The sequence below is a fragment of the Lontra canadensis genome, unplaced genomic scaffold (genome assembly GCF_010015895.1).
Source record: "Lontra canadensis isolate GAN:19392208 unplaced genomic scaffold, GSC_riverotter_1.0 scaffold219, whole genome shotgun sequence".
NCBI classification, from domain to species: domain Eukaryota; kingdom Metazoa; phylum Chordata; class Mammalia; order Carnivora; family Mustelidae; genus Lontra; species Lontra canadensis.
The window spans coordinates 514,474-539,945 of NW_022631213.1; positions in this window are offsets into that span (position 1 = coordinate 514,474).

Consider the following 25,472-nt stretch of genomic DNA (forward strand, 5'->3'; position numbering starts at 1 on the left):
GGTGCCCCCATGGCCTCCTGTAGATCTATGTAACTCCCTGACCTTATTCAGCATTCCCCTGCAAGGTCAGTTAGCTCCAGGAAGGTCTTGAGAACAAAAGCTTGAAAGGATGGAAGCAGGAGGCAGTATTCCCTCCTCAGAGCCAAAACTTGGAAATCCGAAGCTGACCAACCTCAAGGGCAGAACAAAAATTTGGGGACACATGAGTGGATCGTTCATCCCAGTTGGCATTCAGGGAGAAGCTCCAAGAATGGCTTGCAAGACCCCAGTAGGAGAATGGGAAGAGCGTCCCCAGAGACCCTGGCCTGTTCTTGGCCAGCAGGTAGCCAGGGCAGAAGGTGGGAGCACTTAGGTGGGGATCGGAGACTCAGAGAGTCCAAGGAATGGCTGAGAACTTCCTTCCCACGTGCAGGATGACACGGCGTCTTGTACTTATGCCTAGCCAGGAGACACTGAGTCTCACTAAACCGAGGGCACTACGGCTCGGTGGGCGCCTGATGGAGCAACCCAGCCGGCTTCTCAGACTTCAGAGAAAAGAACACTTCAAATGCTTGGCTAAGGAGGCCAAGGTAATATCAAAAGAGTGGGGCCTGTGAGCAGGAAGGAGGGCTTTTCTGCTGATCCCACCTCCAGGCCAGGGGGCCAGGCTCCGGGGCCTTCTCTGTGCCTTGCAACCACAGATAAACCCGCATGCATCGCCATATCCTATACCCCCAAATCTAGCCCTCTCCATCACCCCATCACACTCCTCCCGAGGGAGGGGAAGCTGCCACGTGGCCACAGGCCACCTTCACAGAGCGGCATGGGTGGTACGAGACAACCGTCCTCCCTACCCTGTACCCCGGCCGCAGCTCCGGGCCACATGGGGTCATAGAGTACCTACCCCTCCCTCTTCTGCCTGAAGTCATTCCTTAGAAGAACTTGGAGGAGATCCTGACTATTTGCTGCACATGGATGCTGCGGATACCTCAGATGGGGTAGGGACCTGGCGAGGGAGGTCAGGATGGACATCGGTGAGAGGAGCGGTCAGTGATGATTTGGGGACCACTGGGAAAGGTTTGGAAACACTGCCTTCCTTGCAGAGGCAAAGAAGCTTTGTTCCTTTCCAGAAATTGAGCTCGACTTGCATCACTCATGGGCTCAGGCTGGGATTTAGGGACAGTGATCCCCCCTTCCTCCTGCCCCCTCCCCACTCTTGTGGTGGGTGATCAGTGTTCTCAAACATGATGTCACACTGAAGACACAGAGCAGGGAAGGAAGCCTCGCTTTTTGCTCACTCTTATGGGTGTTTATCCTTTCTGCCCCTCCACAGGAACCTTGCCTTTAGCCATCCCTCCCCAACCCCAGGCTGGTTCGCTCTGTCCCGTGCATTTCCACCCCCAGCCCCCTGCCAGGCTTGCAGTCCCACCTCCGGGTGAGGGGCGGTTTCCACCATGAGCACACCAAACCCCCAGCCCACCGTGTTGGTCCCCAGCGGCCCCAGTGGAGCTCTGTTTCCATGGCGACGATGGGGTCGCTGGGGAAGGAAGAAGGGCCCAGTGGGAGAGCAGCACGGCCATCTGAACATCAAAAAAGTCGTGCGTGTACTGCTTCTCTCCCCCTTTGTGGCTGACCCTCCATTTAGGCCACCCTTGGGCCAGAGCGCAGCTCCATGAAGTGTCATGTGGAGCCCTGCCCCCTCCCCAGCCAAGATAGGCTCTTGTCTCTCTGACCACCCACCGCATGAGTTCATAGCCTGGTCACTGCCGTTGGCTACTCTAGGCTCCGCTCAAGGCGTGGGCTGGCTCCCTGGCCAGAGTGGACACTCTCTCTTTCTCCAGCCTCTTCCGATGCTCCTGCACCCCGCAGGAGTGCTCTGCTGGGCTCCCGAGACAAACCCCACCTTTTCCCGAGCCAGTCCACGGCCCACCCTTTCTCTCAGCTCAAGCATCACCTTCCCCGTGTGTCTTCTCGGAAACCACCGGCCTGTGTGTGCCCACGGAACACTCCATGCCCCCGAGATATCCTACACATTCTCTCATTCTTAATTGTTTACAGGTCTGTCCTCTGTGGGAGTCTAATCCTAGTCCCCTCTGTACTGACGTTGTTCATGCCCAATAAGGGCTTGTCTTTCCGACGTGGGGTGTGGAGCGGTGGGGTGTGAGAGGGTCTGGATAGGTCTGGGGAGCACAGTCTACAAGGCCGCGGGGGGGCGGGGAGGCCATTAGGGAGCAGAGGGTGGTCAGAAGCCTGAAGCCTTGGCCTGGATTCTCGGTCATGGCTGCCTACAGGTGACAGTGGGGACTCTGACAGGAGGGATTCAGACTAAACAAGACTCAGATCTCTTCCCGCTGCCAATTGGGGGCCAGGTGGGGCCTCTATGGGGAATTCTGACTCCACGATTCTTCATGAAGTTTACTCAAAATATGATGAGTGTGTCCCCAGTGTTCTTAAAGCTAAGAATGTCTGAGCCAAAGAGGAGACTCAGGGAAAGTTCTGGAATGGAACCTGGAGGCAACCGAAGCTCAGAGGCAGCACGTAACTAACTGCTCACCCACTCATGAAGGCAGAGCTGGAACTGGGCCCTGGGCCCTGCCTTTTTCCCACTCCACTGAGACGAGAACACCCATTTCCTGACAAGCAATCTGCTAATATCTTGCTGGGCTGTGTGCGTGAATGTTCCAGAATGCCAGAACCCATGTAATGTCTCCTTACATTACTCTTTATCGCCAAGGAATGGCTCACACCATCCCACTCGGGGCCAGCTGATTCCCAGTGGAAAGACGATGGTGTTGAGGACAAGGGCCGTGTGAGCGGGTAGAAAAAAAAAAGGAAACAAGGAAATGTTTCAAGGGCACAAGGACAAGTTAAAGACAAGGAAGTAGCTCCCTGTGCGTGCCCCTGTGCGTCCCCCACGCATCAGCCTGAACGTTGTCTTTGGTTAAGAGCCTGTCTGGGGTGTGTGGAAAAAAAAAATGAGAACTCTGCCAAGACTGACTCCAAATTCCGCCAGATGGAAGCCAGGAGGGAAGCCTGGCAGTTAGGAGGGAACGGCTATGGACGCTTTGTGAACTAGGTAGGTGAGACAAGTATGCCTTGTCTAGACACCCAAAGGGCCCGCTTCGTGAACCTGTGGCTACTTACTGTCCAGGTACCAGGGAGACGACGACACCCCCAAGACCATGCTTGGCTCGCGCTACCTCACAGGGCCTCGGGGGGGCGGCAGCAAGGAATCCTAGCTTACATTCGTTCCTTGGGCATTCTTTTTTTTTTTTTTTTAACAGGTTTTAAAGGACATTCCTATATGATTTCAAGCCTCCTCTTGAGTATGGACAAAGAGCAAGGAGAAAAAAAGCCTCCCAAGGCAGATGCGGACACGAGTTCGTTCACTCAGTTCTGGAATGGGGTAGGAAGACTCTAAGGTTGATCTGTGTCTCTGCACCCCAGGAGGCCTCCCCTTCCCCCTCAGGGCGGCCACAGCTTGGCCCACTTATGTCCCTCCCTGAAAGTTGTTTCTTGTCTTTCCATCCCAACTCCAGAGAGGTTCCGCCCCTCACCCCAGCACTGAAGCTGCTGTCCCTGGCACCCCCCCCCATCAAGGCTACCCCTGGAGCCTGGCTCTGAGAAGTTGCAGTCAGCTATGCCCTCTGGCCCCTGCAACGAGCAGTGAGCATGCTCAGCAGAAATGCTCTCGGGCTAGTGGAGATCAATACGTCAATAGAAACATCAAGCTGAACATAAACAGAGGGAGGTTGAGAGAAGCCGGGGCAGGGGGCTAAGTAGGCTCTGGAAGGAAAAGAGCCAGACAGCCTCGTCTAGGGAACAGCTCTATCCAGTAAGGGCCTCACCTGCATTGTCAATGGAAAGAGAGTGACTCATTAATCCAGGCCTCACGAATTAGGGACCCACCACAACTCCCATCCGGCAGAGACTGGAGTCCATCTCCATTCTAGGTGTGGTGAGGAGGGTTTGCTGAGAGCGACAGGCCACAGGCCACTGAGCTAAGATCCCTGCGGGGGGGATTTGCCCCTGGGCCTCACAGGGTCATCCTACGTGATTTCTCGGGGACGTCTTTGTGTCTTATGTCCCTCACCAGATTGTAAGCTCCATGAAGACAGGGATGGGGACTGGGAGCCCCGTGAGCCAAGTACATGGGGGCTCTGTGCCTACCTCAAGCACCCAGCAAACCCCCGAGGAACTGCCTTGAACCTGGGGCAGCCCGGCCAGGCAGCAGCTGACCGGTGAGGAAGCAGATGTCAGGACCCCTTGGATTTTAAGCAGAGCATCGATGGCCCCAAAGGGTGGAGATGAGTGATGGCTTAAAGAAGCCATGGTAGCTCTCCAAAGGCTTCTCTCCCGGAAGGGCATCGGCCTGGTGCCCACAGCACTGGCCGGAATGGGGGGGGGGGGACATCTGGATGAGCCCGATGGTCTTCTTGGGAGAACTTCAGGGGAATAAAGGGAACGGGCCTCTTCTCAGAATGCCGACTAACCAGCCTGGCAGGGAGCTCCAGGGTGTTCATTTCTCTGTCCTTTTCCTTGGTGGAAAAGCTTGGAAAAATAGACCCAGGGTAACGGGAAACCTTTTGGAGGTTTCTTAAGACATGGCGCCTCTGCGGAGGTGTGGCTAAGTGGGTTTTGTGGGGGGTGGATTCTCTGTCCTGCACCCTGGGTAATGTTTTTGAAGTGGGAGGAGGAGGAAGCTGACATGCGGGTTATCATTCTCAGGGTCTGTTAAAGCATAAGAGGGCTTACTGTGTTTTTTAACCCTCTGGAAAGTCCTCACAGTGCCCAGATTTCTTGTGTAAATGACCTTTAAAACTTGGTTCCTTTATACCTGTTCTGCTGCTGATGTCAACCCTCTCGAGGGATGGAAGCTTCGAAGGGGAGGGGGTAGTACAGAGTGAGAGTGGAGAGAAGCAGTTTGGGAGACTAGTAGGGGAGGGCTAGGTGCCCAAGAATTTCAGCAGGAGGGGCCTGGGGTGGCTGGAGAGCAAGGGAAATCATTACTTAAGACCCTGGTGGTGACAGCCATACCCCCGAAAGGTCACCTTTGAGATTCTGTGCTCTGGGGTTGACAAAGAATCGTCTTCTTAAGTATCAACTGATCCAAGGGGTTCACTGGGCTCAATAGGGGGGGACCAGTCAGGTAGAAGAATCTGGAGTTCTTGAGATGGATCAGGAGATGATCCCACCAGAGAGGGATTCAGGGAGTCCGCTGCCGAGCGTGGTAACCAGACAGTCTTCTAAGAACTCTGGGATGCACCTCCAGGCCAGCTGCTAGGCTGAGCAGCCTTCAGTCGAGGCGATAGGACCCTATCGGGTAGTCCCACCGTCGGGTGGGGTAGACGCCAGTTCCTGAGAGTAAGTGATCAGGATAGTTTGAGCTTGAAGTAGAGAAGCAGGGGGGAGACAGGGCTCTGAGCAGATGGCCTCTACTCTTCCCCACAGGATCATGGGAAGATGGAGGAGTCAAAAGAAAAGATGCTGGTGGGGAGTGGGGTCATCTTTGGAGAGAGGGTATTCTGGATCAGCAACCTTTCTCCACTGGGACCCGAAATGGATGTGATCTTGGATTTCCATAATTTTAGGTTTGCCTTAGGGGAAAGTGTATGAGAGTGTTCTGGGCCCTGATGTGGGGGGAACATGGTGGCACCCACAGGCCTGTGGACTGACCGGAAATGGCCTCAAGAGTGATGCCCGATGGTGACCTCTTTGCTCAGCCAGCAAGTTACAGCACACCACAACTCAAGGACCTTGGAGATTCATAAAGTCCTGTCGTATCCAGCCTCTCATTGGAGCTTTCCACCGGCACTTCCAAATGGGCAAGCAGAGGCGACTGGTTTTCAGAAAGGTGTCTTGTCTGAGCTTAGTGGGAGAACAGGCACCAGACTCCAGCCCTAGAGTGCTCACCTCTGGCCCTTTGTACTCTTGCCCTTCCCCTCTATCAAGCTGGAAAAGGGTCCCCAACTCACCCCAAGAAAAGACTCCCTGGAATGTGAGCCTGTTGAGCGCTCTCTCTGCTTCCAGAAACCTCCCTCCGTCCCACATTTAATTGAGGCACCTTCCAAAGCCCCCTTAGAGGAAAGGGACAGGGCCAGTCTCGCCAGTTGCTGGCTGCTTTGCCTTTCAACTTTGCAAACTTGGAGGGGGCAATCGACCCCCTGCACAGAGCAGGAGGTGTCCCCACCTAAAGGACCACTAAGAACAAATCGCCCCTGGCAGTGAGTGGGGAAAGGGTGGGCTTAGCCCCTTGGGGGTACCTGGCAAGTGCTTGTGGAGTGCCAACTCAACCCCTTGGAGCAGGGGCAGCCCAAGAGCTCCGCCACCTCAGTGACCAGCGGGTGACCCCAATCAAAGGTTGTCGGGGGAGGCCTGGTGCACCTGACATGGGGAGGTTTGCTGGCCTCCCTCTGGGGCTGCCTCCCTCCACCCTGGGGCTCAAAGGCCCCATTAAAGTGGGGGCTCTCTGGCCTGGGCCTGGGCTCCAGCCCCTGGGGCTTCCTCGGTGGGGAGGAGGTTGGAAATTGGGAGGAGACTTCACTTATCTTCTGTTCCCTGCAGTGGTAATGGGGCTGGGTTTGAGAAAGACTTTGATCTTGAAATAGGTAATCCTGCATCCAAGTCTTGGATTTGCCACTGACTAGCTGTGTGACCTTGAGCCAGTGCCTTTATATCTCTGTAGAAGGCCCTTCACAGAGTTTCTATAAGGACCAAATGAGATGATGGGTGGAAAATTGCTTCACCCTGTGTAAGGCAGCCTATAGTGGAAATGGAGTCTACTTTTGGGGGTTCTGGAGCTCTGGGGGCTGCGAGGGCAGATGCCCTTGCAGGGAAGACCTGGTGCAGCGAGGGCTCTGGGGGACCCGGAAGACAGCCGCCACCGACTTCCCTACCTTGATGTGGGATAGGGACCTGGCTCTCCAGAATGTGGGGGCTGCCTGTGTGGGCAGCGCCCTGCTCAGCCCAGTAGATGAACCACTAAGCAGAAGGAAATGAAAGCTCACTGGCTGCTCAGCTTCCCCAGATCTTTTTACTGCCCATCATAAATTATCATCCTGTTTCATTCTCGTTTTATAGCCTCTTCCAGGACATTTCTGGCATTTACTCTTTGCTCGGGGCAACTGTGTTAGAAACGGTTTCCTGGGCTTTATCTTTCTCTGCCGACATCTCAAAGTTCTGGCAACTGACCCAGCACCTGATTGGGGGAGGGGGGCTTTCGTGACCACCTGTTGGCTGAGGAAGCATCAACAGCTGGTTGCTGAGGGGTGACACTAAAACTGGAGGCCATAGGCTTGTCGAGCTGGATTCCGGAGAAGAGAGTCTCACTTCCCGGGACCTGGGGCTCTAATTCAGATAGCTGTCAGGAGGTGATGACAAACACTTCGGGGTAGTTGCCTCTCTCTTAAGAGGGTGGACAGCCCAGCCCTTTTTGTATTTAGAAGTGTCAGGGAGACCTCCAAGATCCTTTCCACTGTCAACATCCTGGTTCTACTGTTGTGAGGGGCGGGTGGGGGTGGGGGTGAGTGGGAAGTGGGGAAGGGTCCTGACAGCGAGTCATGAGGCTTCCATTCTAGTCCCAGTTTTAGTACTAGTCAGTGGCCCCAGGCCAGTCCCTTCCCCTGGCTGGGTGTCAGCTTCCTCATTTGTAAAGTCAAGCCCTGAGCTCCTAGCGCTGCCCTCCTATAACCAGGGAGAGATTACCCCGCGTGCGGGGAGTGTCCAAGCCGCTGCTCACCAAGTGACAGATTCGCACGACAAATTAACGTACTCTCAAGTTCACGCACAACAGTTCTGTTTTGAATGAAATGCTGGCGCTTCAAATGAAGGCAATGGATTAGGGAAGATTTGAATGATGCTTGTGAGCTTTTGATATCACATTTTTCCTTGAGTTTTTGGTATCCTAATTAAGGGGAAAGCCAAACGGTGGCAAAGTTGTCTCAAATAGAAAAGGATCTTGCTCAATAAATCCTTTTAATCAGTTGTCACTTATCATTTTCCGCGATCTATGTCTGTGGCATGACCCTGTTGCAGCCCATTTTGCAGATACAAGACGGTGAGAGAGAGAGCCGCACACACCGAGTTTGTGATGAATGGGAGGAAGGGGGTGGGGAGGACAGGGGTGGCTGGCCTTAGGATACTCATAGTTCGGGGTGGTGAGAAAAGGCTGCGGGGAGGAAAAAACGTCTTTTTTGACATATCTAATGTAAGAGATCACAGGACATCTACTCAAAAATATTCTGAAGAGTGACACAGGATGCAGGGCCAGGGAGAGGTGAAGTTTGTGTCATTCATGCTAGAAAGCATCAGAAACGAAGGCAGAAGGACAAGGTGTAGAGTTTGTAGGGCTAGGTAAGGGTCATCCCTCTCTGGGCCTCAGTTTTCTCATCTGTAAAATAAGGGGGTTGTACAAGTCTTTGTACTTCGTCCGCCTGTCACCCAGCCCGGTGTGGAGGCGGGGGGGGGGGGAGACGGAGGATGGACATAGCAGAACAGGCTTGTCCATGCTCAGCTGACCCCTGAGAACTCAGAGAGGGTCCCCAACAAAGGAAATTGTGGTACAATCTGCACTCAGCATTGCCGATAAACCGAGAAATGTTGAAACACCACTGCTTGGATTTGTTTATAAAACGTTTAACTGCTGAAAAATGTGGTTTCCAGGCTAAGTCACAAGACTAGAGGGAAACCTGTGCTCCATATTCCGTGTTACCAGCCAGATGAATGCCAAGCAATTCTTTGCAGGGAGGGTTAAGATTGTTCAAATAAATATATACTCCTGTTTCAAGTGCAAGCCACAAAATCACACCGTGTGTATATGTGTGTGTGTGTGTGTGTGTGTGTGTGCGCGCGCACGCGCGCGCACATGCATGCTTAACATTAGGGAACATGGAGAGCAATAAGCTTTTCATTTTGTTTTCTGATTTTTGTTTTTTATTCTTTGAAAGGCTTCTGTGCCAGAGGTTCCAATGGCAGAAAGAAGGGGGGCAGGTCTGGGACAGGGACATTTCGGGGAGACATTTTCCAATTTACCAAGATATGATAAATTGATAAATATGATAAATAGAGCACAGGTCCCTCTTTTTTGAAATCCCCAAAGCACTCAACTTTGAGCTTCTTAAACGAGGAAGCAACATTCTTTGTGGACACCCTGAGGCACAGATATTGTTAGAACGATCTGAGTCATGGCTCCTTTGCTGGCTGAGTCTAGGCTTTGACCCAACTCAGGTGTGCAACTTTGAGACAGCACGCTTTGTGTGGGGTGTGGGCCAGGAGAGAGATGGGACCTGCCTTGGCAAAGCCTTGTCCCATCATAAACCCCAAACCAGAAGGTGAGTTTCCTGTTGCCATGCTAAGGGCCCAGTTGGAAACATCTAGCAAAATTGGTTCTGTTCTTTGGATTTCCTCCCCTTTCAGCCACCTGCCTTGCTTTAGGCCTTCTGATTTCAGCAGAGAATAATCTATTCTAATCAAAGACATAAGGAAAATGATACCATCTCTCATTGGTATAGCACTTTGCCCACTCCACGTGCATATACATATTAGATGATGTTAATTCTAAATAGAATGAAATAACCCACACTAAATCAACAAGCTCCATTTCCTGAGAATTCTGGAAGGAAAATTCAAGCACTGTGAGATCAATCCCCTTAGCCTACAGAGGGTCTGAGAGAATCCCTTTAAAATTACAGGAAAAAAAAAAAAATAAACAGAGATCTCACTCCTGAGAACAAGTTTGCAAACATACCATCAAAGGCAAATTGTTTAAAATAAAATTTGACTTAGTGTACCAGGCACTGAGCTAAGTGCTATAAGGAAGAGAAAGTAAGACAGAGCCCCAGCTCTTGAGGGGCAAACAGTCTACCTGGGGTGACCAGACTGTGTGTGAGTTCATGGGACAAATCAAAGAAAGGAGAGTTTAATTAAACCATGCTCTACTGTGATCCAGCTTCTCACTTTCCAGACCCTCTTATTCTTTCCCTTGTCCCTCCTGGCACCCAGACGTCCATGCAGATCCTCTGTCCTCGGGTTTCTCTTGCTGGGTCAGGAGGCCTACCCCCAGGGATATACCTAGGGACTTCCTGTACCGAAGCCCCAGACCATCCCGTTTCTGCCGACCCTCCTCAGCCCATTACTTTGTACAGCAAGCCCCAAGGGTTCATCTTTCTTGTTTCTCTGACAGCGATCTGGCTCATCTCCTCTCAAGCCTAGCTGTTGAGAAGAACAGTTTGCCTGCTCCTCACTTCCTTGCTGTGTGTTAAGGGTTTAACTACAGAGAAAGAAAGTTGACCAAAACAGTAACCTTCAAAAATGATGAGACACAGAGTCTTCAAAAGATTCCATGTGTCCTGGCCCCCAGTTTATAGTTTCTGATTTCCTTCTGGTAGCACCACAGGAATTTGGCCTTCTGCTTTTAATGCCAAGGCTGTGCTAAAAAAACAAAACAAACAAAAAAAAACAACAACAACGACAAAAAAAAAAAAAAACAACCTTCCCTTGTATGGAGGCTTTCCTGAGCCCCACCCTCCAGGAGGCTGGCAAAGGGCTTCAGAGGGGAATCACGGTCACCTGCAAAACTCCCTGAGCTCTGAAGTCCTCCTGGTGTGGCCAGGCACTCCACACTCTGTGGCCTCTCCTCTCGACCATCCCAAGCCTGGTTATCCAGGACTGATGCCTGGTTAGCCCTCCTACCAGGCTTCAGCTCAGAATTTGCTAGAATTTGCCAGAATTACCAAGGTTTTAAGACACTCTCATTTGGGATGTGACATAACGGAGCCACGAGACCATCAGCAGATGATCTGAAATTGGCTCTTCCGAGAGAAGAATCTGCAAGAATGTGAATATCCTTCTCCTCCCAAACCTCAGCCTCCCTGCCTCCCCACTCCCCCCCACCCAAGATCCCCAGGAGGCTTGGTACACACACACACACACACACACACACACACACACACACACAGCCAGAGGAGGCGAAAGCACAGCTGGGAACCCCTTCTAGATGCACCTGCTGTCACTACCACTTTCAACAGAGACAAGCTGCACTTTTCTCTAGTCTGAAACCTCCTCTCTGCTGTGGGACAGAGCAGTCCTGGCTTCTGCTGTGGATCCCCCTAACCTATTTGTCCGGGGCCACAGGGAAGGCTTCTCCACCTTGTCTTTGTCCTTCACTATCTCCCCCCTTCAGACTGTCACAACACACATCTGCATTTTAAAGGTAAGTCCCTCAAGCTCTAATTAAAAACAGATTTCTCCTCCTTCCTTCCTCTTCTGGGGCACAGTTGCTTGTAATTTACTAGGGCTTTCTGTGAGAATAAAAGTCATAGATGGAGTGGGTGGGAGGGCCGAGAGGAGGTTACTGCAAAGTAGCTGGATCGGGGTCATCAATGAAAATGAGGATAATTAAATAAACTTTCTATTTTAATAGATTTACACTAACAAACGGCATAATTCCAGAGCCACCTCTTGTTTGCCTCAAGAAATAGCCAATTCACAATTCATTTTGTAAATGGTCTTCAGGTATTCAGGTATTTAAAAGCAATGACTTGGGGGGTGGTGAGGTGGGAGTATGTCAGGGACTGGTGGCACAAGCTTTCGCTTATTAATTCTACTTCCTCCAGGTTCCTCTTAGAGCCCGTTAAACTGAAAGGAAATGACTTTTCACCCCCTCTCTTTTCACACCACTGCTTTATCTCCTCACTAGACTTGGAACCTCTGTGGGGAAGAAAGGCAGAGTGGGGGAGGAACGATGGTGATTATCCAGGACTCTGTCTAGAATAGGGAGAAATGTTAGCCTGCCCACTCCTTCCCTCAGGAGGGTGCTTTGGGAGGAATTGAGACCTAAGTTTTTCTTGAGGAAGCTAAAATCCTTTAATTTCAGGGTGGATGGGGAGGAACGGAAGGTTGGGGGAAGGAGTCGAAGGCACCCCAAACTTCTGGGCAGGACTTTGGGTCTCATTGGGTCAGGTGAGTCCACCCTACCCCCAGTTCTCTCTGCTCTGCTCTCTCCTGCTCACTCAACGTCGTTGGCCTTGGCACTGTCCATTCCTCCTCAAGCCCAAAGACTTGGGAAGACAACGTCTATATCCGCCCCTCCTCCCTGCCCGCCGCCCTGCAAAAAGACCTTTCTGACCCCAGAGACAATCTGGTGGCTCAAGCTATCTGAACATAGTAACCCTCGATCACTTCTATTCAGCTCAATCTGAGACCCTTTTGGAAGTGTACGAATGACCCGTTCTCCAACGTGCGAGGAGGGGGGCTCTGTGTGACAACGGGACAGGATATTTGAAATCAGGGATGTCTTGGGAAACCCTCTAAGTTGGTCCTCAGCCACCCCCGCACCCCGCACGGAGGTTGGAACAAAAGACTGGGCCGTCGGGCACCTGAGAGTCAGACATCTGAGTCCAGAGGGGCAGAGGGCCACAGACACCCACTGCCGGGAATCTCCGAGGGAGTGACTCCCCCAGAGGGACGCTCCAAAGGAACGCGGCATGGGGCGGGGCGCGGGGCGGGGCCCTGCGGCTCGACCCCACCCCCGACGAGCTCCTCCGGCACCGGCCGTTAGGAGCGGGGACGAGGGTTAGATGGGGCGGGGCTTCTATGAGGGCGGGGCTTCGAGTCCTCACCCCGCTCCGCCCGCTGCACCCGCACAGAAGCCGCAGGGTAACGGCAGTTCCCAACCGCTGCGTGGGTGCAGCCCGCGCTGCAGAGCTGACCTGCACTCGCTGGGGGGCGGGACGGTCTTTGACCATCAGAAGGGTCCGAGGACGGGGGCGCGGGAGGAAGCGGGGCTGGGGAGCCCGGAGAGATGCCCTGACGAACCGAAGTTCGCGGGATTCCGTGGCTGCAGAGGGAGAGGAGGTGCGCTGGCCGCTGTGGCGCTGAGGGATTATGCGTCTTCAGCCCACCTGCTGCCAGGAGCCTCTGTTCTTGGTCACTGCGGGGTCCCAGACAGGAGAAAGGAAAGGAGGCTGAAACAAAAGATGGGGGCGGGGGGGTGGCTGTGGGGCATCTGAGCGTAGGGGAGGCATTGCAGGGCCGGCAAGCTGGATGGAGTATGTTGGGAGGGAGGACGCTCCCCGCCCCCGGGGGTGCAGCATTTGGACCCCAAATGGAAGGCAAGCAGCTGCGCCCCACTCCCAGGTCATAATACTGGGGCAAAGAAGTGCCAAGTCTATCCCTTTTAAAGTTGCACTTGAAAGCCTGGATAACTCGGCCTGCAACTTGGTTCCTGTGAAGTGAGCTTGCTGGGGCTGCCTCTTTAGGGGCAACGGTGGGCACTTTGAAGAAATGCTGGCTTGGAGGGTCTAGAGAGAGGCACAAAGCATGTGTGACACAGGAGTAGGCTGGAGCCTGCTCTTACAGAGCAGAAGTCAGTGACAGCTCCTTTACATATAGGCCCTGGGGCTGGGATGTGTGGAAAATTAATGGGATTTCAATCAGCTCACAAGACTGGCAAGCCCCAGGGGTGGGCAGGTGCCAGCCAGCGTTATTAAATAAGGACTGAAGGGGAAGTGGGTGGGATGCTCCAGGTCACTCAGCATCAGCCTTTTTGCAATCAGTCCTCAGCTGCCTTTGGGAGACATTTCGCAAAGAATCTATACAGTCAGCGCAGTGGGGTTGGAGGAAGAGGAAAAGTTTGGGACCATAACTGGCTCCCCACTAAGATACTCAGAGAAATGTCTTACTTTCACGGATCCAGGGTCCAGGAAAATCTTTTGAATCTGACTCCTCTGAGTTCCAAAGGTTCTGGGTTCCAGGCCTTGAATCCATCAGGCATGACTATTCACGCCTTAGTTTTTTTTTTTTTTTTTTTTTAACATGGGGGCTTCTAGAAAGGAGCTCTTTCCATTCTCCTCTCCAGCTAGAAACCAGTGGTGATAAGAAACTATCTCATGACAGCGTCCTGAAGGGAGAAAGGCACTGGGGCCAGGGCATTGGCAATGGCCTTAGAGCAGGCTTCCATCCTCTGGTGTTTGGGGAGGATCACAGGGCATCAGGCCGGGAGGGAGTCAGGTTAGCTGTGGTTCAAGACTTTGTCTGTGTGGCATACGTGGGTATGCGCAGGTTCACTGGGGCCCTGTGCCCTTATACTCCTCTGATTTTCCAACCTGAGGCAGACTCCCAGGCAGGGAGTGCCTATTCCCGTCCGGGCCCCTGCAGCCTGGGTTTTGAACTGGCACATAGCTGGCATCGCTGGAGCACATACCGGATCTTGAAGCCCCAAACCACAGGCACAGTTTGAAGATTCCCATCAGCAGCAGGGCAGAGAGGAGCTGAAGAATTACACGAAATTATGTCAAGTACCTGAAGGAATAGATCAATTTGAGCTTTAACTACTAGAGAATGGAGTCTGAGCAGCCCCTACTCCCTCACACTTCTATATTCGGATGTGCCTTCTAGGAACATAAAAGCAACGAGAAAGTTCCCTTCTCGCTGAAACATGAAGGATTCCTGGGTGGACACCGGGTTGTCTATGGGCCACAGCAGCAAATACTCCCTTACCTCCAACATACCTTCCTGTCCCCTAAAAAAAAAAAAAAAAATGTATAGGGACTGCCTAGTCTTGCCTGCCTGATCAGCCTGGGCTAACTTCTTAAAGAAAAGGGGGTTGGGACGCCTGGGTAGCTCGGTTGCTTAAGCCGCTGCCTTCGGCTCAGGTCATGATCCCAGGGATGGAGTCCCACATCGGGCTCCTTGCTCAGCGGGAGCCTGCTTCTCCGTCTGCCTCTGCCTGCCACTCTGTCTGCCTGTGCTCGTTCTGACAAATAAATAAAATCTTTAAAAAAGAAAAGAAAAGGGGCCAAGGAAGCCCCTGCCTGCCTGCCTGCCTGGCCCAAATAGGTTAGAGTTGAAAGGGAAGCATCTTTGAGGTGGGTGACAGGCAGTTCCAACAAGCGCGCAGAATCAGAGCTGGAGGAAAACGGAAGACTCATTAGCCTTGTTGGTGACTTGAGCCCCAGGTTTGAGGAGTACCCCATTGGAGCTCTGTGGAATAGCTCTCTTCCCCAGGGGGGTGGGCCACGATTGGCCTGCCAGGTCACATCTTATCCTGGATGCTATACTGTTCTCTGCTCGGTCTTGTTTTCACTGACTGTGGCAGAGGGTTTGGTCCCCGGCGCCCAGGAAGCTGAGCTCCCGACAAGAACCTCCCCAGAAGGACCTGAGCCAGCTAGCTGTCCCAGGACCATGGGAAATAATCTGTGTGTGAGGCTTTTTAAAAGCTATGAAATGGGGTGCCTGGGTGGCTCAGTGGGTTAAAGCCTCTGCCTTCAGCTCAGGTCATGATCCCAGGGTCCTGGGATCAAGCCCCACATCGGGCTCTCTGCTCAGCAGGGATCCTGCTTCCTCCTCTATCTCTGCCTGCCTCTCTGCCTACTTGTGATCTTTGTCGGTCAAATAAATAAATAAAATCTTTAAAAAAAAAAAAAGCTATGAAATGGAAAATACTTGGAGGTGGACCATGGCTGTGGGCACCGATGTCCTCATGAGTCACACCTACAGGTCCTGTGACTATGCGTGCTTTCCAGACCCTCTTCTGAGGCCAACTTCCTCCCCTGCTCTGCAAAGCTCACTGAGGAGACATGAGGACTCCAGGGGAGTCTGAGGAGACAGGAGGCTTTCTGGACTTAAGAGTAGCCCCTGCTGAGGGGGCCCAGGCTCCCCACTGAGACAGTGGCTACCTGCCTTGCCCAGACAGAAATCCCCTCCCAAAGATGGGCTGTCTCTCAAGAACAGATAAGAACAGCAGGATTGGGCCTCCAATAAACCTTGAGAACTATCTGAGGATTCTGGACAATGGGTCCTGTCAGGGTCTGTGTTGGGGGCTGAGAGCAAGAGCTCATCTCGCAGAGATCTCTGCAAAGGGCAAGGGCAACTGTCATATATTGGGACAAGGCCAAGGGAGACTCTCTGTCATGTCTGAAGTCCTAGTCATGGTTTCTTCTGGACTTCGGCCAGAGGCAGAGCCTGCAGCCCCAGCCTGGTCCCCTCCAGAGCTTTGCCTAGAATCAAGCAGGGAAGCTTGTTTTCTCTCCTCCACTCTGGATCCCCAATACCCCTTTTGGGAGGCACAGTAAAGCCCGTGATGGCTCCTTACCTGTGCATGGGGTCAGATGAGACTTAGGCATCGGCTGCCTGAACTGATTTACTCCTCTGTTTGTGTGGTCCTTGTATGTCCCCTGCTCCCAAGACCCCTGTGCCTGCACAGAGCCTTTGCTGGCCGTATCCTAGGGGTAGTCAACCCACATTCCCAGTTATTGCAAAGTTTCCCTTCTTCCCTGGATGCATGTCTCTAATAATTATAGTGAGGCCCACAGATGAGCTTAGGCCACAAATACAAGACAGTGAGGAATTCACCCCAAAAGTGGTTCTGGGACCATGATACTCCCCTGGGAGTCCAGGCAGAAGCAAAAGCAAATCTTCTCTTGGGTGCCCCCTCCTCCAGGCCTCCCAAGTAAAGGAGGACTTGCAGGAGAAGATCCCTGAGGCTATAGAACCTTGGGCTACAGAAACATCAGAGAAGTCTGGCCCATGGTTTTGGGTTGGATCAGGGCTGGGGACACGGAAAGATGAGTAGTGGGGCAGAAGCAGTTCACCCGCCATGATTTAGCTGCCCTTGCCCCTGTACCTGACCTTTAGATCGTCTCTCTACGGCGGCAGACCCCCAGAACCCCCCAGAGAGCTGCTGCTGGAGGACAAAATGGGGCTATGTGGACATGGAAATCCCTGCAAACTTCCAAAACACCTCAGTTTCTCCCGCCGGGGGCAATTCTAGAACCCTGAGTGGCCCATAGCTGGGGGCAGGCAGAGGGCAGGGAAGAAGCGTCACTTGGGGCACACCTTGCTTTTCCTATCTTCGTCCTGATTGGGCAGAAAAATGGAGTTGCAGGCTTGGCACCTTCTCAGACTACAAATTCTCCCAGAGAGAAGGACTTTTGGGGGTGTTTACCAGCCCCCCACCCCAAACGTTTTAAGTTGCCCCCAGCACTTAGCATGCCTGCCAAGGAGTTTACTGTGAATTTAGGACCGGAGGGGCGAGTCTGCCTTAGCTTTCTCTGACTGCCCCAGTTCGGAGAGCCACTGGGAAGAGGCACGGATCAGGTCATTTAGTCCTGCAGCACTTTCTCATTTGGAATTTCAGGCTGACTTCTCCATCCCAGCTGTTTCTTTAATGGCATGACCTGGGAAAATTTGGCTTGAAGCCTGGGGAGGCATGCCCAGATCTCACTGAGCTTCCATTTGGTCCAAACCAAGGGCTGATGCTTGTCTTTTCTGGTTGGAGAGTGAAGGACGGATAACACTTTGTTCAGAACAAATCAGAATCCCAATAGAAGGAGACCCCTTGGCCAGGATCTGGGGTGGGGGGAAACAGAGCAGGCAGCAACAGGCTTGGGCGAGCTCGAAATACTCATGAACAAAAGGTTGTCAGAGCACAGGCTTCCAGTGACCGGGAACTCTCCAGCTGGGCTTGCAGTAACCACGTAAACCTGTTAAAATAAATTGATTAGCGAAGGATGTCCACTCAGCACTCTTTAAACACCAACATCTGTTCCCAATAAATAATTCACATAGTAGATATTAATTAGAAGTCACGGGAGGAGGGGATGGCAGCTTAAAAAGGACACTGAGATGCCTCTTTGCCAAGAAAGGTGTGCTAACATAATACCCACGCCCAGATGTGGAGGAAGAAGCACTGAGACAGGCTGCCTCCTTTCTTCTGTACCTTAGTTCTGGACTGCACTGTGGGGGGGACACATCACCCTACCCCTGTCCCCAGCAGGCAGGCAGCATGACAGCTGCCTTCCACCTGGGGGGCCATGATGCCCCTGGAGACAGCTGTTCAAGCACAGCTGGCCGCGGCCCACAGCCACGAGAAGAATGTCCCTAAATGCCTAGAGCTACAAGCAGTGAAGGCAGCGGCCCTTCCCAACCAGCCTGCCACACCTGTCCTCCCCGGGGCAGCAGGCAGAGGACTGCTTGCTTAGATCTCTACTGAGGACTGGGAAGAGCTGCATGACCCAAAGGCAGCCTGGAGGCTCTGGGGAGGGAGACCTCCATCCCCAAGCTGTCAGAGCCCTAAGGAGCAGAAGTTGGGGGCCAGCGATAGGAAGATCTTAGACCATCCCAGAGGTCGGAGCTCCTGCCTGATTTCCCCGTAGGGGGAGTTGGTGGGGGTGGGTGGTTTCCAAGTCCCTTGCCTCCTTTTCTCAGCAGTTTCCTTGGGAGTTTTGGCTTCTTTAGCAGATTGTCATTGCTTTCAACTTTGGAAGGAGCAGGGCTTCTGGGAGCCCACCAAGGCACACCCCGTATTTACATTCTTGGACAGAGTCGGCAGCTGGGTTGACTGCTCCAGGCACGGCAAACCAGTTCACTTCCACAGGGCAAGAGGGGTGCTGCCCCCACCAGCTCCAGGGAGGGTCCAGGGAGAAGCAAGTTCATCCTCATCCTCTCTTCTCTGAGTGAATAGTTTGCAGCTCACGAGACCAGCTGGGAACTGAGAAGAAGCCCAGGAGAAGTGTTGTATGCCCTCTGATTGTCTCCTCTCCATCAAGTACTGGAAGAGTCTAAGGACTGGAGTCGAGAAGCTGCCAGAGGTGGCCCACGCCTTGCACTTGTCAACAGGTGTTGCCCTCGTGGGCCTGTTGCTTCTTTCGTGCAGAACACGGTTCCCCAGTTTGTGCTGGAGAAGCGAAGTCACTGAGTACTGCCTCCACTGGGCATTGTAGCCCCCTGAGGCCCTTAAGCCAGCAAGTACCCTGGGCTGGGAAGCCGTAACACCTGGCTCAGGGCCCGAACAGTGGGTGGGAGAGCTCTGGTGGGAGCCACGCCGCTGCCCAGGTGGAACAAGTCCAGAAGCCACCCACATGTCTTTTTCTCCAGGAATGAACGGAGTGTTTAATTCCTGAAAGCTTTGTTCTCCTAAAGGGTTTGGCCTCATTCATTCTTTGTTCCAGAATCTCCCGGTGCTATTAGTGCAAATGACCGTTCTCCTCCTGATGGGAAGGAGGTCTTTCTTATTCCACACTTTCAGAACCAAAATCCAGAAAGAAGGGGCAGTCTCACCTTATCCAGAATCCTCTTCCTCCTACCCGTTCTTTGCTACAAGTTCAAAGTCAGAGACCCAGCCCTGGGCGGGTGCCACGGCGACTCCTGAGGTGAGGCTTAGTGATTGGTCATCAGTGTGGACAGGCACAAGTATGAACTCAAGTGAGGCCACAGAGGGCTTGCTCCTGTTTATAGGGCTGCTGTGGAAAGGGGCTGGCAGCTGGCTGACCTATTTCTTGGAGAACTTTTAGGTCCTCACACCATGGGCCGTAGGCTGCAGACAAGAGGCTGGGGTGGCCAGTGAAGTAGGCTGGGCCTTGGCATTTCTTGTGTTAGCCGAGGGGGGTTGAGGCATCAAGTACAGGATGGGCCAGGTGCTGTGAAAAGAACCACCACCTAACATATTTCAAACTTCAGTGGAGGTGGGGCGGGGGAGGGTAAATCTCCTGGGGGATGGAAGCAGGGCCCCCCTCGTAGGGAGACAAAAGGGAGTCCCTCGGCTGGAGGTCAGTGTGGCGTCTCTGGGCGAAGAGTGGGTGCTTCTTGGCTGATAGGCTGAAGTGCGGGCTTCGAGATCCTATGTCACCTCTTCTTCCATTTAGGATGGTGTCTGTGGAGGCCTCTTCAGGAGACAGACAGGGCAGTCCGGTGCCAGACCATCATCTGGAGAGATTTAAGTTAGATGGATGGTGGGGCCAGTGGCCAGTGGCCAGTTACGTGGCTTTGTTTTATTCACAAGGATCAGCACGTTTTACTTTTAATTGAGAGGCATCCAGATTCCAAGAGCAAAAAATGCCAGTGAATGAAAAAATTGAAACACCCTCCCCACTAGTCATGAGAAATCATTGCCTGGCACAGATCCCTGGCGTCAAGAAAAACATGCCTCTGGAAGCCAGAGGGGGGGTTTTGGCAGGACAGAAGAGTAGACTCACTGGTCAAAAGCCAACCTCCCCACCCCCCACCTGCCCACCCTTGGCTGTGGCTCAAATGCTAACCTGGGCTCTCCGATAATGAATCGTAGAAAGCTTCTGAGTGTCCAGCCAAGGGGAAGGGTTATATCTGCAAAAGGATATATAGGGATATATAGGGATAGAACAAAGACAGTTAAAGAGAGAAGCAGGGTAAAGACCTCTGCTTCCTGCTTCTCCCCCCCCCCCCATCCAAATCTGAAGTCCCATGACCTGGGAGGGGCAAAGCAGGGGGAAACAAGTGTTCTTCTGTTCTTTCCTATGGCTAGAAATTCAGGCAAGGTCAAGAATCTCACAAAACACTCATCTTCTTTACCCCACTGCCTGCCTCTCGGCCCCAAGTCTTTCCCAAGTCCTCAACCACATATCAAACTCTGTCCTCGTGCCTTGAGGTCCCTGGAATGTGCCTTACTCCTCTCTGGCTAGGCCTTTGGTTCCAATGCCGAGAGCTCCTCCCCGACCTGCTTCATCTGCTCAAAGCCTGCTCATCATTCAGATCTCCCTTCTAATGTCATTCCCTGGGGAGCACCTTCCCAGGCCCCTTGGACCTGGCACCTATCCCACAAATCACTCCCTTGTGGCCTTTAGCACAGTTTGAACTCCTACATTTATTTACGCAATTATTTGATTCACATCTCTTTCTACCCTACCCCCCTCAAGCCTGACCTTGCCTGGTTCAGCTCACCATTTCTACCCCCTCCCCACCTGACTTCTCTTGCAATGCCCTAGCACTTAACAGGTTCTCAATAAATATTTGTAGAATGCATGAATGAAAGGGGCTATATGAGTTCTCCTTTTCCTCACACTCACCTGTGCAACCCTCATTCATTGGGCAGTTCATTTGAATTGCTTGGCTTCCCAACTCTTCGAGGTATTCGGAAAGGAGGGGTCTGGGGCTGCAGGCACTGGTTAGAGACCCGTGTGAGACCCAATTAGCATAAAGATGTTACAAGAGGCCACTCAAAAAATAAACACAGAAAATTCAGGAGACAGCATTCAGGGAGGAGTTGGGGGGAAGACAGGCCAGTGTGGAGGGACGGGAAATCCAAGGGGTAGAAGTGTGGGGTGAGGTCATGCTACATATGTCCCTAGGGAATGTTATCAGGCACCCGCCCAGGCACGGACAGAAGCACCACCCTCCGGTGTTGGGTGGGCAGGGGAGCTGGGACAGCCTCTTTGGAATACCCTTTTTTAACATGAAAAAGAGGTTTCACTTTTGGCAGTCTGTCCAACAGAAATGCTTGAGTAACTTTGTGAGGTTCCGCACACAAGGATGTTTGTGGAGCCTTCCGATGCTAAGCAAATTTGGAAACAGACTGAAAAGTCATTAATTGGGGAGTGGCTACATTCACAGACGTCCTGTGCAATGGAATACAAGGTAGCCTCACCAAAAATGCGATGGGGATTGCGGGCACTGATATGGAAACACGTTGATACATTTATTGAAATAATGTATTAATAATAAAGTGAGGTAAAGATCAATATGTGTAGGGCGATCCTATTTCAGTTTTTAGAACTATTTGTGTGCGTCAAACTGTGTATACAATTGTGCACAGAAAGCTATCTGGAAGGATACATACATATTCTACCTTTAACACCATTTCCTCTGGAGAATGGGCTTCAGGATAGATTATTGGGGGTGGAGTCCCACTATTTCACTCTCCCTGTGGTATGGTGCAAATGAGCGTGTGTTTCTTCTGTGATAAAAGGGAAAAAGATTGTAGGACATGGCAATGAAGAGGGATTCCGGCCCCCCTGGGAGCTCAGATTCATTAGACTGCGGGGAGCAGAGGCCAATCCGCACTGGGTGGAAAGGACAAGAGGGATGCGCAAGCTGTCTACAGACTGCGAAGATCTTTCCAGAAGTTTTCTTGTGAGCAGCATTTTTTGAAGAGGATGCTAGCCTAAGGAAGAGGCATGGTGGAGGGAAGGTTTATATCCATTGGGAGGGGTTAACACTGGTGGGCTGAGGGGTGGGAAGCAAGAACAAAAGTAATTTCACAGGATGTTAAGGAGAGGGTTGCTTGGCTGGAGAGCCAGCCTGGTGTACACAGAATGGTCTGTGGGATCTAAAGTCCCGAGTGGAGGAATTATCCTAAAAAAAAAAAAGAGTGGGGAACATGTTTAGGAGATGGTATGGACAGATAGCAGGGGGTGAGAGTGCCAGGGAGGGAGTTTGCAGTTATGACCTGGATTTTACCTTGAACTGAGAGTGGGTATGTCACCATAGGAAGTGGGCTAGGGATGGAGACAGTTTAAGGACAATGTCTAAGGGCAACAGGAAACTCTAGGAATGGGAGAAAGGGTTAGTAAACTGATTGCTAGCTGGTGGCAGAGGAGGGCCAGCTGAATTAGTCTTCATACCTTTGAAATAGAACAAGTGGGCAGTTCTGCGTTTTTCTCTTAGCAGAGCTCAAGTTAAGATTAGAGAGAAGGGTCCACATTGTTCCAAGGTTGGGAACAGGCAAGGCCAGCAACACCAGCCCAGTGTAACGGGAGATGTAAAGAAGCAACATGAAGTAGAGGAAAGGGATTTGGAACTAGAGACGGGATGAGCAGCCCTGGAAGCATTTTGAGAGAAGTGGATGGTGGAGAGCCAGGCTGGAGCCTCATAGGTGATATCCAGGTTCAAGATTTGGCTATGGTGATGAATGGGTTGCAGAAATAGGATGTTTGTTTACACTTGGGGGTTGTTAAGATTATCTAAGTGGCAGCAGGATTGGGGCAAAGATAAAACCCATGAGCCTGAGGCTAGAGTTCTCAATTCATTCATTCAACAAATATTTATTGAGCACCTACTATGTGCCAGGCACTCTTCCCAGCCCTGGCAGGGAGGTGAATGTTGGGATTCCGTTGGGTTATTGATAGATGAAGATGGGAAGAAGAGGCTCACGTTGGCAAGGGGCCATGGGGCTCCAGAAGAAGAGGAAGCGTCACCAAGGGAAGGGCTAGAATGGTCAGAAAGATGAGGCAGGAAGTCAGGAGGGCAGTGCTGGCTGGGATGGACAGGAAGAGGAGCAGCTTCTCTCCCCTAGAAGGAGCTAGAAAGAGGAGCACTGTCACGGAAGGGCAGGCTCCAGAGGGGGTGTCGGCAGGAAGCTGGTGTGTTTTGCCTTTTTCTCCTGGCAGCCCACCCAGCCTTCCTTATGCCTTGGGTCTCTCAGAATGGTCCGGGGCTCGTAGAAGGAGAAATGCAATTTTTTTCTTGGACACCATGAGGCTCCACCCTGAGACTGTGACCCCCTTTTCTGTGACTTCAGCTCCAGATTCCAGCCCTCCTCTGCTGTGTTAACAGTAGAGAGACACAAGAAGGGTCAGAGAGGTATGGCAAGACCAGATTACAGTGGTAGGAGACAGGAGAGTCCGGGAGGGACGGGGACAAGGATAAAAATGGAGGAGGAGGAGCCAAAAGATATCCCCAAGGAAAAGGGGGGTGGATGCACACAGAGGACACAGGACTGGATTGGAGGTAGGCAATAGAGTACAGAGATAAATGGGACCAAAAAAAAAAAAGAGGGTATCATGAGATAACCACCAGGCACACTGGGTTCCGGTTAGCTAGTCAATATCCTTCCAGTGGCCTTTTCCTGTCCTCTGTCCTTCAGGCCACCTTGAAGTCACAGGAGAGGGAGAGGGGTGGGGGCGGGGGGGGGGGGCGCGGTGTTGCAGAAAGGGCCTGGAAAGAGGTGGATGGTAATGCCCCAAAGACCAGGGTTCATTCCCATCCTCAGGGAGGTTGCCTTTCCTTCTACCCGAGCCCCCCAACCCGCAACCATTATGCCACCTTCCACAGTGAGCTCCACTTTCTAGGATCACCTGCTTTTATGCTGTCCCATTCCCTACCCTACTGACCTTATGATTTGACTTGAGCAACCTAGTATTTAGTCTCGCCGCCTCGCCCCAACAACCTTGGGAAATGGGGACCTGCCCATTGGCACGGATGGAACAATCAAGTTGTGCTCTCTTAAATTCCACATAAAGCTGCAAGGCAGGTTGACCTAGGGCTTCCAGCTTCCCCTAAAGGCCAAAAAGGCTCTGCTCCAGGAGGAGGGCCACTCTGAGTCTGGAATGGTCTTTCCGGAAGAGCTGGAGAAAGAAGTCATTGCGGGGGTTGGGGGGATTGGGGGGGGTGGGGTGCTGAATTCCTGAGGTCTTTTTCCTCCTTTTGCCTTCAAAGTCTCTGGGATGACAGCAAGGCCTGGTTGTCCCATCAGCCCCAACCCTGCAGGTTGTCAGGTTTCTCTCTTCCTGCTCCTGGCTCCCATCTCAGCAACTGCTGCTTCTGGAAAAGGAAAACAAAGGCAGTTTCTGGAACTGACAGCCGAGAGGAGCAGGAACCACCTGGGGAGGGATGCTGTTGCTTGCTGCCCGCCCCCCCCCCCCCCCCCCCCCCCCCCCCCCGCCCCCAAAGAAGGGTGGGGAGGAGACTCTATCTTGTGGTCCCCAGGGGCACCTGTGAGTAGCTGCAGATAATTCTAAGGGAGAACAATAGGAGAGGCAAAAAACCTTGAAACTGCTTAGAAGAGGGCCTGAGGCAGAGAGTGGCAAAGTGCTGGAAACAGATCCCCTTCTGGGGTTGATGGGGGTGGGACTCCCCTCCACCCACCCTGAAACTCAGCTGGGTTTCCTTGGGGCTGGGGAGCGGGAAGGGGGCATGTAAAACAGGTTACCTCCCACAACCCACCCTCTTGCCCGCACTGGACTCTCATGAGCACCCTTGGGGTCCCTTCGCCCTCACACTCCCCAGAATAGCCTCCAGCCAGCTCCCCAGGTTCTGATCCGGCCTCAGGGATGTGGTCGGGCCACCTGGGGTCAGGGGGTTCTCTCACTGCTTCTGGCGAACTGTCCCCACCCTGCCCCTACTCCCAAACTTTGGGCTCAGCCCCAACGGAGCTCTGCTTTCTGGGGAGACCATCGGGCTGATGGCTGCTTGTAAACCACTCTGGTTCTTACAGACCAAACCTCTTCACCTGCCTTTCCTTCACCACACACAGAGGAAGGGCTCATGGATGACAGCTGACAAGGCGTGCACATGCCACAGGGACAGGGAGTGCGGAAGGCTGACTTGTGGCAAGGGGCAGGACGTGGCCCCCTCTGGGGCTGGGCCTGCAGTCGGGTCTCCCAGAGCTCCCCCCATAAATTTTATGGTGCTCCCTCATGCTCTCCATGTGCCTAAGCCCTTCTTTAAATGTATTTTCAGCTTAGCAAACGCTCCCGAGAGAAACTACCTGCTTCGTTCAATGGGTCCTTACAGTTCCGGGGGTGTCTTACTCCCAGCAGGGCATGATCTCTTGAGCTGGTTCATGATCTCTGCTGATATGCACAGACCCTATATCAGGATTTGTAGACAGCCCTCTTCTTTCTAGAACCCCTTGAGCTTCCCGGCTCCCTTCTCTGGACTAGAAGAAGCCTTGTATTGTCCTGCTTGAGGCAGAGTGAACGGAACTTCAAGTGGGTGTCAGGTGTGGAAGCTGCTGGCTATGTCTG